The 10,000-nt window shown below is 38.6% G+C and overlaps 1 long non-coding RNA gene across 1 annotated transcript in view; it reads left to right on the forward strand.

The window, feature by feature from the left end:
* Positions 1-10,000, forward strand: part of LOC118765300 — a 376,738-nt gene that overhangs the window by 247,239 nt on the left and 119,499 nt on the right. Inside the window, exon 4 of the long non-coding RNA XR_005001139.1 lies at positions 7,117-7,276. This is a non-coding gene — a long non-coding RNA (uncharacterized LOC118765300). The remainder of the gene's footprint in view (positions 1-7,116; positions 7,277-10,000) is intronic.

Consider the following 10,000-nt stretch of genomic DNA (forward strand, 5'->3'; position numbering starts at 1 on the left):
GAACTTCAGCTTGAAACAACCTATTTCTTTATTACCCACAAGGAGACAAACAAGGACAGACATAGGTATTAAGTCGATTACATCGACCCCAGTGCGTAACTGGTACTTAATTTATCAACCCTGAAAGGATGAAAGGCAAAGTTGACCTTGGCAGAATTTGAACTCACAACGTAACGGCAGATGAAATACCGGTAAGCATTTCGCCCGTTACTGGCTCAGTTTGCATAACTGCAAATAAAAACCATGTGTTGATAAAACTCCACACTAGAAACCCTTGAGAGTTTATGGATATAAATAATGAGGTTTTTCATTAACTGTTTCCAGTGTTGAGTACAACTCACCTCATAGATCTAGTTTTTGTGAGAAATGGACTCCATTAGACTGACTTGCTTGTATAGAAACAATCTCTTGAAGTAGTTTTCTTATGTTTCAATCGCTTGTTAAGTCCGTAGGGCATTATGTATTTAAGTGGAATACTTGAGAATGTTTGTAGTTTATACTTATTCATCAAGGGTTTTGAGTTTTAATTTACTGCTTGCATTTGTGTTTGGGCCATGCACTTAATAATACAAACCACTGTTTCAGAAGAAACGTACAGTTCATCAGGTGTCATTTGAAAGAGAGAGAGAGAGAGAGAGAGAGAGAGAGAGAGAGAAAGAGAAAGAGCGAGAGTTTTCTTTCAAATCAAGATAAATTTATTTCTCATTCACTTAATGCATAAACACAAAACTTTATAAACCTCCTGAAACTTAGATGAACTCTCAACCATTCCCGCTCTTATCAATCAAAATAGCAGCTATTGGAGAAAAGCTGACCATTGATGGCAGTTGTAGTTTTATTAGTTGAGGGTTTTCACTTCAAATCCTTCTTCTCTTGCACCTTTTACTATAAAGAATGGGAGAGTATTGTAGTTTGTTTGAAGCATTGTGCATTGTTTGTAAAGAATAAACTATTTTGAATGACACCACAATACACAATAATACAAACAACAGACTATATTAACTGTTGTAATTTAATCATTCATTGTCTGATATGATATTTGGGAATAAAAATTCCTGTCTTGCTCCTCTTTCAAGCCTAGAAATCTCTATGAGTTCCAGATTTTCTCACTATATTATGCTGGCCACTTCTCAGAAACAGACAATTATTGACAGGAATCTATGGTAATAGATCCAACTAGAATTAAATCTAATCAACAGTCAATTTGCCCCCCCCCCTCCAATAACACTAGTCACCATTCCTAACTTATCAATATCCCAATATGTTTCACTGTACCAGCTATGCGTTCATTGAATCACAAGGCGTTAATGGATGAATGAAAAGTCCTCATCATCGTTATCATCATCATCAGCAGCAACTTCTTCTTCTTCTTCTTCTCTTCTTCTTCTTCTTCTTTTTCTTCTCCTCCTCCTCCTCCTCCTCCTCCTTCTCCTCCCGCAGAATAAGAACATGAGCTTATTCCTGAAGTTCTTTTTTTTATATATCTACCTTCCAGTGGGCAATGAAGTTAGCTAATTTCTTCATTGATGTTCAGATAATCTCCATATTTTGATGTGTGTGCGTGGGAGAGAGAGAGAGAGAGAGAGAGAGATTGCAAATATAGCTCAATACATCCGATGGTGTATGTGTTATTTGATGTCTATATTTCAAATGTCACAAACGCATAATGAGACTGAAAGGTTTTTCCCTCTACACCTCTTCTCACTGACAGAACTCAGCCTTTCAGATTTGGTTATTTATGAGTTATAATTGTGGTTGGCCCACAGTTCCTCCTCTTCACATCTCTTTCTCTTAGAAGTATGACTCTCAGGTACTTACAGGAAGATGTAGATTGCTGTTGTTTAACTCCTAAGCCAGTCTTGATCTAGTAGCTCCCTGATCAAAGATACTCCACACTTAACAATCTTGTCATTTTGAAAATGCAGGCTACATTAACCAAGTCAGTAAGGCATGATCTGTGGTTAGTTTGGTTGATGTTTCTAGCAGCGTAGGCATCTCTCCTTGGCCCATGTGTATAATAGTGGTGTGGGAAAAGTTCCTCTCAATATCTCTTGTCCTCTCCAAAAGGATTTTCATTTATCAGCTGGTAATGCAAATACAGTAATTCTTTGACTATCACAGGTGTTACATTCCAAAACCCCCTGTGATAGGTGAAAATCCATGAAGTAGAAACAGTACTGTACTGTATATATATATTTTTTATAATTTGTATATATTCATTTTATTATAACTGCAAAACAACACCACAGAGGAATCAACGTAAGCTTAAATAGTAAACCACGATCAGTAACCACGATATGGCGAGGGATTTCTGTACAAAGATATGTCTCTTAAAATGTGGGTCGTTTGCTGACTGACAACAGTTTAGCTCTGAAATTGTGGTGTCATGTAAAAGAGAAACAAGTCTTTCAAAAGGCCAAAGCCAAATGAACCTCATAGATTTAAGGGCTACTGCCCAAATCTGTGGCAAAATTCCTGCAGGAAATTTTTTTTAACTAACACAATGTCCACTCAACTATTTTATGTTTCTCTTCATCTAGTTTTGGCCATTACGAAGTAGTTGAGATCATGTTTCTAAGCTAGGGAGAGTTATCATAATCGTTATTGCAATGACATGCTGATGGAATTCTCTGTCCAAAACAAAGCAAAAAAAGAAAGAAAAAACTACATCATCTCACACACTGTCACTAACTCTATTAGTGCAATCATCATCATCATCATCATTCAACTACCAACACAGCCACTACAACTAATGACACTATGTGTTTCATTAAGCCATCTTCCTTTTGCCTCCATATTACCATTTTCATCCTAACCATTATTTCCACTGCCATAACCATCACAGACACCACCTTCACCACTATTTCCTAATTAAGAAATCATCATTATTATTAATGCTACTTTCCTAAGGCTTCATGCCTCATTAAGAAATCATAATGATTATGATATTGTTGTCATCACAATCATTATTGTTGTTGTTATTATTATTGTTATCATTGGTGGTGGTGGTGGTTGTGGTGGTGGTGGTTGATGTTGTTGTTGTAGTGTAGAGATGTGCAATGGATGAGTAAATATTTTAGAATATTCCTTGTTTCCTGGGTTGTGTGTCCACTTTCAGCTTCAAGTATTGCCTTGGTTCTCATGACAAGATACTTAGCATTAACTCTTTTAACTAATAACGTTGTTGTAATTGCTATGGATGATGATGATGATGATGATGATGATGATGATGAGGAGGAGGAGGAGGAGGTAGTGGACAACAGTAGTTTTATCATCATCATCATTATTATATTTTACTTCTCAGAGCTCTTGATATTACCTGCTCTGGTTAATTCTGTGAGAGTGGTTAGCAACTTGTCAAAGATCTCACAGGGTCTCTTAGGGTCTCTTTCCTCGAATTATAAGACTTGCTACTTAGATGTTAAGTATCATATTATTATTATTATTATCATCTTTATTATTATTGAGTGAGAGAGCAGTGCATGTCGTCAAATTGACACTGGGGTACAAATATACGAAGACCAATATACCCATCATGACTACCTGTCTGTTAAGGGTACACCAGGCATTGCAACCATATGTGCATGACATGGTGATCTCAAATCAAGATAAACAGCATATGACCTTGCAGGTGGGGGCCCAGTTAGAATTTTCTTCAGGTTGCCCATCTCGCTCAAAAGGTCTATGAATAAGGGTTGTTTAAGGCTATGATGCACCCCCACTACTTCTGCTCATGATCAGAGATGCACATATTGTCAGCCACTAAGGGACATGCTCAACAGGTTAAGGTCAAACAACTGACAAGCAAATCTGTGGTATTGAGCAGAATATTTGCTGCAGTTCATCTTTTATACCAAGACAAAACAATGTACATGATAACGCTTCCAATCAGTTACGATCAGAAGCCATGACAGCCAGTGCTTGTATTGCATCAGGGTATATCATCATCATCATTTTCATTTTCATTATCATCATTTTTCAATTCTGTTTCCATTTCTTGCTGAGTGTCTTCCTGACACCTAGGGCAGAGAAACGTACTGTGTACATTGGTAGGCCATTAAAATAAACACTAAATTGTTCATTTACAAAGTCATGTGGTAGAGAAGGAGGCAGAAAGACAAAGAAAAATGAAAAATAAAAAAGAAAAATAGAAAAAATCTCTAAAAATAAATAAAATAAATATAAAAAGTAAATGAATAAATAAGTAAACAAAGAAAATAAATGGGAAAAAGGGAAAGAAAATTCACAGTAACAATGCTCCTCTCAGTATGTGTGACGTACCAGTTAAGGCAATCGTTTGCACTTCCTGCGTGGATGGGTAAGCCAAGGGTCATTCTTAAATAAAGTTCAGTTTCTTTTTTGATCATTCCAAGTGCTCCTACAATTACTGGTACTGTAACCCTCTTCAGATGCTGCATCTTTTCAATTTCAATTAGCAGATCTTTATATTTTCTGAGCTTATCAATTTCTTTTGCCGTGATATTATGGTCACAGGGAATGCTCATGTCAGTCAATAAACAGACTTTATTGTTTGGGCCTTTCACAACAACATCTGGTTTATTTGCTTTGATGGTCCAGTCTGTACATAATGGGAAGTCCTAAAGAATAGTTACATTTTCTCCCTCAGTTATAACCTCAGGGTGGTGCTTGTACCATTTGTCAGCAGTTTTGATTTCCAATGTAGATATTGTCCAACTCTGTTATGCCTTGATTTGTACTCTACAGGTGCTAAAACCATACATCCAGAGATTAGGTGCTCTACTGTTTCTATCCCATCGTCTACACCATATTTCATCACATTGGCTTGGTAGTTACAGGTCAATAAGCTCTGATCTTAAGCAGTCAAGATAAAGCCTTCACTCTTTGCCTTTAGCCCTGATCTCCGTAGCCACTGATGGGTGTGCTTCTGGTCTACATCAGCTTGTTTGCTATGGACCACATATTTGCCATGCAGAGGTTTTTGTTCCCACCTATCAGCCAATTGTTCAAACATATTTTGTTTTGCTATTGTTTTCGCCCTCTTTGCAACTACAGTTGCTGCACTTCCATCATACTGTTCAACCTGGGTATTATGTGTAAACTCACTAGAAAAGATTTTGCTCTCCTTCATAACAGAATGAAGCTTCTTACATCTTTTGTAATTTTCATCAAGCTTTAGCATCCAGCCATTAGATGTTTCAAGATTTTTTGCTAGTCCAATTGTGGTGGTTTTTGTAAGAGATTTCAAATTGGATCAAGTCTTGGCCTCTTTGAGCCCTGGGTAGGTAAAGACGATCTGTCTCTGCCATTGGGTGGTGCATCTTATTGCAAGTCAGCAGCTCACAGATTTTCCTGTCAATCTTCCTTATTTCACTCATATTCCAATTCAACTCATTGAAACTCTAAATAACAACCAGAACTACCAAGGAATTAATTGCTAATGCCTTTTTTCCATGCATTTAACTTGGATTTTAGGAATGCTCAAACTCTCCTGTAACATTCCTTCCTGACTCTTACTTTCTTCTTTGCCCACATTCACGCAATCTCATTTTTTAGTGGCTTCTACTTCTCAATCTCTTTCCAGTTCTTCATCATCCACTCGTACATGCCCAGGTACAGCATCATCTATGATCTTTGCCTCCTTCATCATTTTATCAACTACAATAATGTTGGGTCTCTGAGCACCAACCACTAAATCCCATTGGATTATAAAATCCCACAAGATCTCATTCCCCTCCTGATTTGTACCATTCATTGTCTTTTCAAAACCATACTTTGCACTCAATCTCCAATGAACATACCTCGCTACATTATCAAGCCTCCTTTTCTATTCCTTTTGAGCCAATTTGCTACACTCACTCACAATATGTGAGACTGTTTCACTCCTCCTCCTCCTCCTCCTCCTCCTCCTCCCTCCTCCTTCCCCCCTCCTCCCTCCTCCTTCCCCCCTCCTCCCTCCTCTCCCTCATCTTCCCTCCCTTCATCCTCCTCCGCCTCTCCCTCATCTTCCCTCCCTTCATCCTCCTCCACCTCTCCCTCATCTTCCCTCCCTTCATCCTCCTCCACCTCTCCCTCATCTTCCCTCCCTTCATCCTCCTCTGCCTCTTCCCTCCCTTCATCCTCCTCCGCCTCTCCCTCCTCTTCCCTCCCTTCATCCTCCTCCACCTCTCCCTCATCTTCCCTCTCTTCATCCTCCTCCGTCTCCCCCCTCCTTCCTCCTCTGCCTCTTCCCTCCCTTCATCCTCCTCTGCCTCTTCCTCCTCTTCCCTCCCTCCCTTCCTCCTCCTCCCCCTCCTCCCTCCTCCTTCCCCCCTCCTCCCCTATCCCCCCTCCTTATATTTTACCTTTGCTTTAATTTATACAAGCTGCAATCAAATCTCAAACAGAGATGTCAAAGGGACAAGTTTCAGCATCGGAAGAGCTAAGCAGGTGAAAAGAGAAAAAAAAACAACAAAAGACTGATGCCTGCATGTTAAAAAAAAATGATTTTCTTAATAAAATTTATAATAAAACTGAATGAATAAACCTGTAGTTTTATGTGGAGAGGAATTTACATAAACTATATAAGATACCCCTAAGCATGATCTTTTGCAATTCACTTATTTTGGGGTTGCCAGGGATTTGGTCGGCATATTTGTTTGCCGTTTTTGAAATCATTCCAAGTGCCCCAATAACAATGATTATTGCTGTTGCTTTAGGATTCTGTATTCTTCTGACTTCTATCTCCATGTCCTTCTATTTACTCAATTTCTTAAACATTTTCAAAGACTTGTTTTGAAAGTTATCCACATAGAGAAGATGGTTATGATTTTTTCAATACACCTTCTATCCATAATTTGTTTCATTCAGGATTTACTTCAGAGAATTGTTCTAAACAGACTAACGAAGCAGATAATAAATCTCTTAGGACAATTCCACAATTAATATTGACTTCTCCAGAATTTGTAGTTACTGTGTCCATGTTGAAAATTAATACTGTTTTCTTGAGATTCATTAAACACCAGATCTTGAGAGGCTGAAGAGAAACAATAAAAATATATTAAAAAATGATTAACTAAGAATAACCCTGCATTTCCAATAAAATCTTTGTGTTTCTTTCTTCGAATTAGTAAAGTTATGATATTGGTTTTATTCTAGTGTGGTCCACACAGGAAGAGAACTCCACAGAGCTACTGAGATGAGCCAAAAACTCATACTTCAGCTGACCAACAACAGAATCACATCGTTTGTGCAGACCCATTTGCTCATGATAGATTTGACCATATTTACTGAGTTTGTCTAAAGATTTAGGAGGAAGGTAAGATATTTCTAATTTCACCTGTTACCTTGGCGTGGCAGAAACAAAGCACTGCACTGATTGCTTTGATTTGGTTTTACTCTCTGTGTTCTGAGAATTAGAATCTTGTTATAACCAACCTTGTTCTTATTCTTCCATTGGCCCTGTACTTCAAAAAACCAAATCTTATATGGATGATTTTTGTCATCATACAAAGGATGAGAATCAAAGATAAGGAGTTGGTATTTAGACTAAAAATGTTTATCAGTATCAAGGTTCATCTAAGTTTTGGGTTCAAATCCCACTGGGATCAGTTTACTTTTCAACTTTTTGGGGATCACTGAAGGAACATCTGGCAGCGTCAAGTCTGCTACACAAATTAGCAATCCTGTGTCACTCATAACAGTCATTATGATATCCTTCTAAAATGCATTTTCAGTGTTCGATTCTCCCTGCATTCATCTTGTTCCTTATGGCAAAAGTAGATAAACGAGAGCTTCTTAATATGGTTTTGTGGAATAAAACCAATATATATATAAAGGCACAGGAGTGGCTGTGCAGTGAGTAAGGAGTGGGTGTGTGTGGTAAAGTAGCTTGCTTCCTAACACATGGTTCCAGGTTCAGTCCCACTGCATGGCACCTTGGGCAAGTGTCTTCTAGTTTAGTCTCAGGCTGACCAAAGCCTTGTGAGTGGATTTGGTAGACAGAAACTGAAAGATGTCTGTCATATATATATATATATATATATGTATAAAAGCAAAAATCATCAACCTATTCAGAAATGAGAGCTTAGCTCTCATCTCTGAATAGGTTGATGCTCACTGCATCCTTAAAGCTTCGTGCTAAGTATATATATATGTATGTATGTATGTATGTATGTATGTATGTATGTATGTATGTATGTATGTAAGTAAGTATGTATGTATATATATATGTATATGTTTGTGTGTCTATGTTTGTCCCCCCCCCCACATTGCTTGACAACCGATGTTGGAGTGTTTACATCCCCGTAACTTAGCAGTTTGGCAAAAGAGACTGATAGAATAAGTACTAGGCTTACAAAGAATAGTTGATTTGTTTGTCTAGAGGTGGTGCTCCAGGATGGCTGCAGTCAAATGACTGAAACAAATAAAAGAATATATACTTAAATGAAGACTCATGGCCATCTGGTTAGCTTGCTGTACTCGTGATGGCTCAATCATAGTTTCAAATCTCAGACTGGGCAGCGCATTGTGTTCTTGAGCAAAACACTTCCTGTTGCTCCAGACTTCCTTTCTTATCAAATGAAATATTGATCTGCTCACCTGGCCAGCGAGGTGGCATTATTCACAGGCGAAAACAATTCAAAGTGCTTTGTGACTAATGATGTGTAACAACATCTGATAGTCTGGTTAGTCACATGATCACATGATATACATAAGCTAATATATATATGACAGATTCCGCCTGACTGGCTCCTGTGGCGGATGGCACGTAAAAAGCACCAACCGATCGTGACCAATGCCAGTACCCCCTGACTGGCTCCTGTGTTGGTGGCGCTTAAAAAGCACCATCCAAATGTGTTCGTTGCCAGGCCTGCCTTACTGGCTCTGGTGCCAGTGGCATGTAAAAAGCACCAACCGATCGTGACTAGCACCAGCACCCCCTTATTGGTTCCTGTGCCAGTAGCACTTAAAAAGCACCATCCGAACGTGATCATTGCCAGGCCCACCTCAGTGGCTCCTATGCCGATGGCACATAAAAAGCACCCACAACACTCTCGGAGTGGTTGGTGTTAGGAAGGGCATCCAGCTGTATAAACTCTGCCAGATCAGATTGGAGCCTGGTCCAGCCACAAGCTCTCCAGACTTCAGTCAAACCGTCCAACCCATGCCAGCATAGAAAACAGACGTTAATTGATAATGATGATCCTTTCTATATTTTTGAAGAGTAAGTGTTCCAGTTCTTACTCAATGACGCTACATGCTCATTGAATTATAATATAAGTGGCTAGGTATTTCTCAGACACTTGTTCCTAATCCTTAGGCAGAATCATTTTGTCAACTCAACAATGTGTATGACAAGGGTGGAACCTTGAATCAAAGGTACCTTAAATCCTAGAATCTTTAGCACAATTTCTTATGAGTCGCTTATATTCACAAAGTATGGGATCGATCCAAAGCTATGGTCAAAGGCACTTAGGCAAAGTAGTGTAAAGTGGAAACAAACCCAAACTCCATAACAACATGGCTTCACAATGCACACACATACACACACACGCAAACCCATACACATGCATGCATGCATGCACACGCATGCATACATGCACACACATATGCACAGACATGCTTTTCATCCACTAATCTTCGATTCAGTCCCACTGTTGGAAATCTAGGGCTCTGCAGTAACATAACATGAAGCTAGTAACCTAACAGTGGGAATTCTATGGCATTGGGCTGTCACTCTTGTGATTGGATCTCATAAATGGAGACTGAAAGAAGTTCTACCATAAATGTATATTCTTTTATTTTTGTTTCAGTCATTTGACTGTGGCCATGCTGGAGCACCACCTTTAGTCAAACAATTTGACCCTAGAACTTATTCTTTGTAAATGTAGTACTTATTGTATCAGTCTCTTTTGCTAAATTGCTATGTTATGGGGATGTAAACACACCAACATCAATTGTCAAGTGATGGCGGGGACAAACAGACACATAAACATACATATATATATATATATATATATATATATATATATGACAGACT

Source organism: Octopus sinensis, linkage group LG11 (assembly GCF_006345805.1).
Source record: "Octopus sinensis linkage group LG11, ASM634580v1, whole genome shotgun sequence".
Classification (NCBI taxonomy): Eukaryota; Metazoa; Mollusca; class Cephalopoda; order Octopoda; family Octopodidae; genus Octopus; species Octopus sinensis.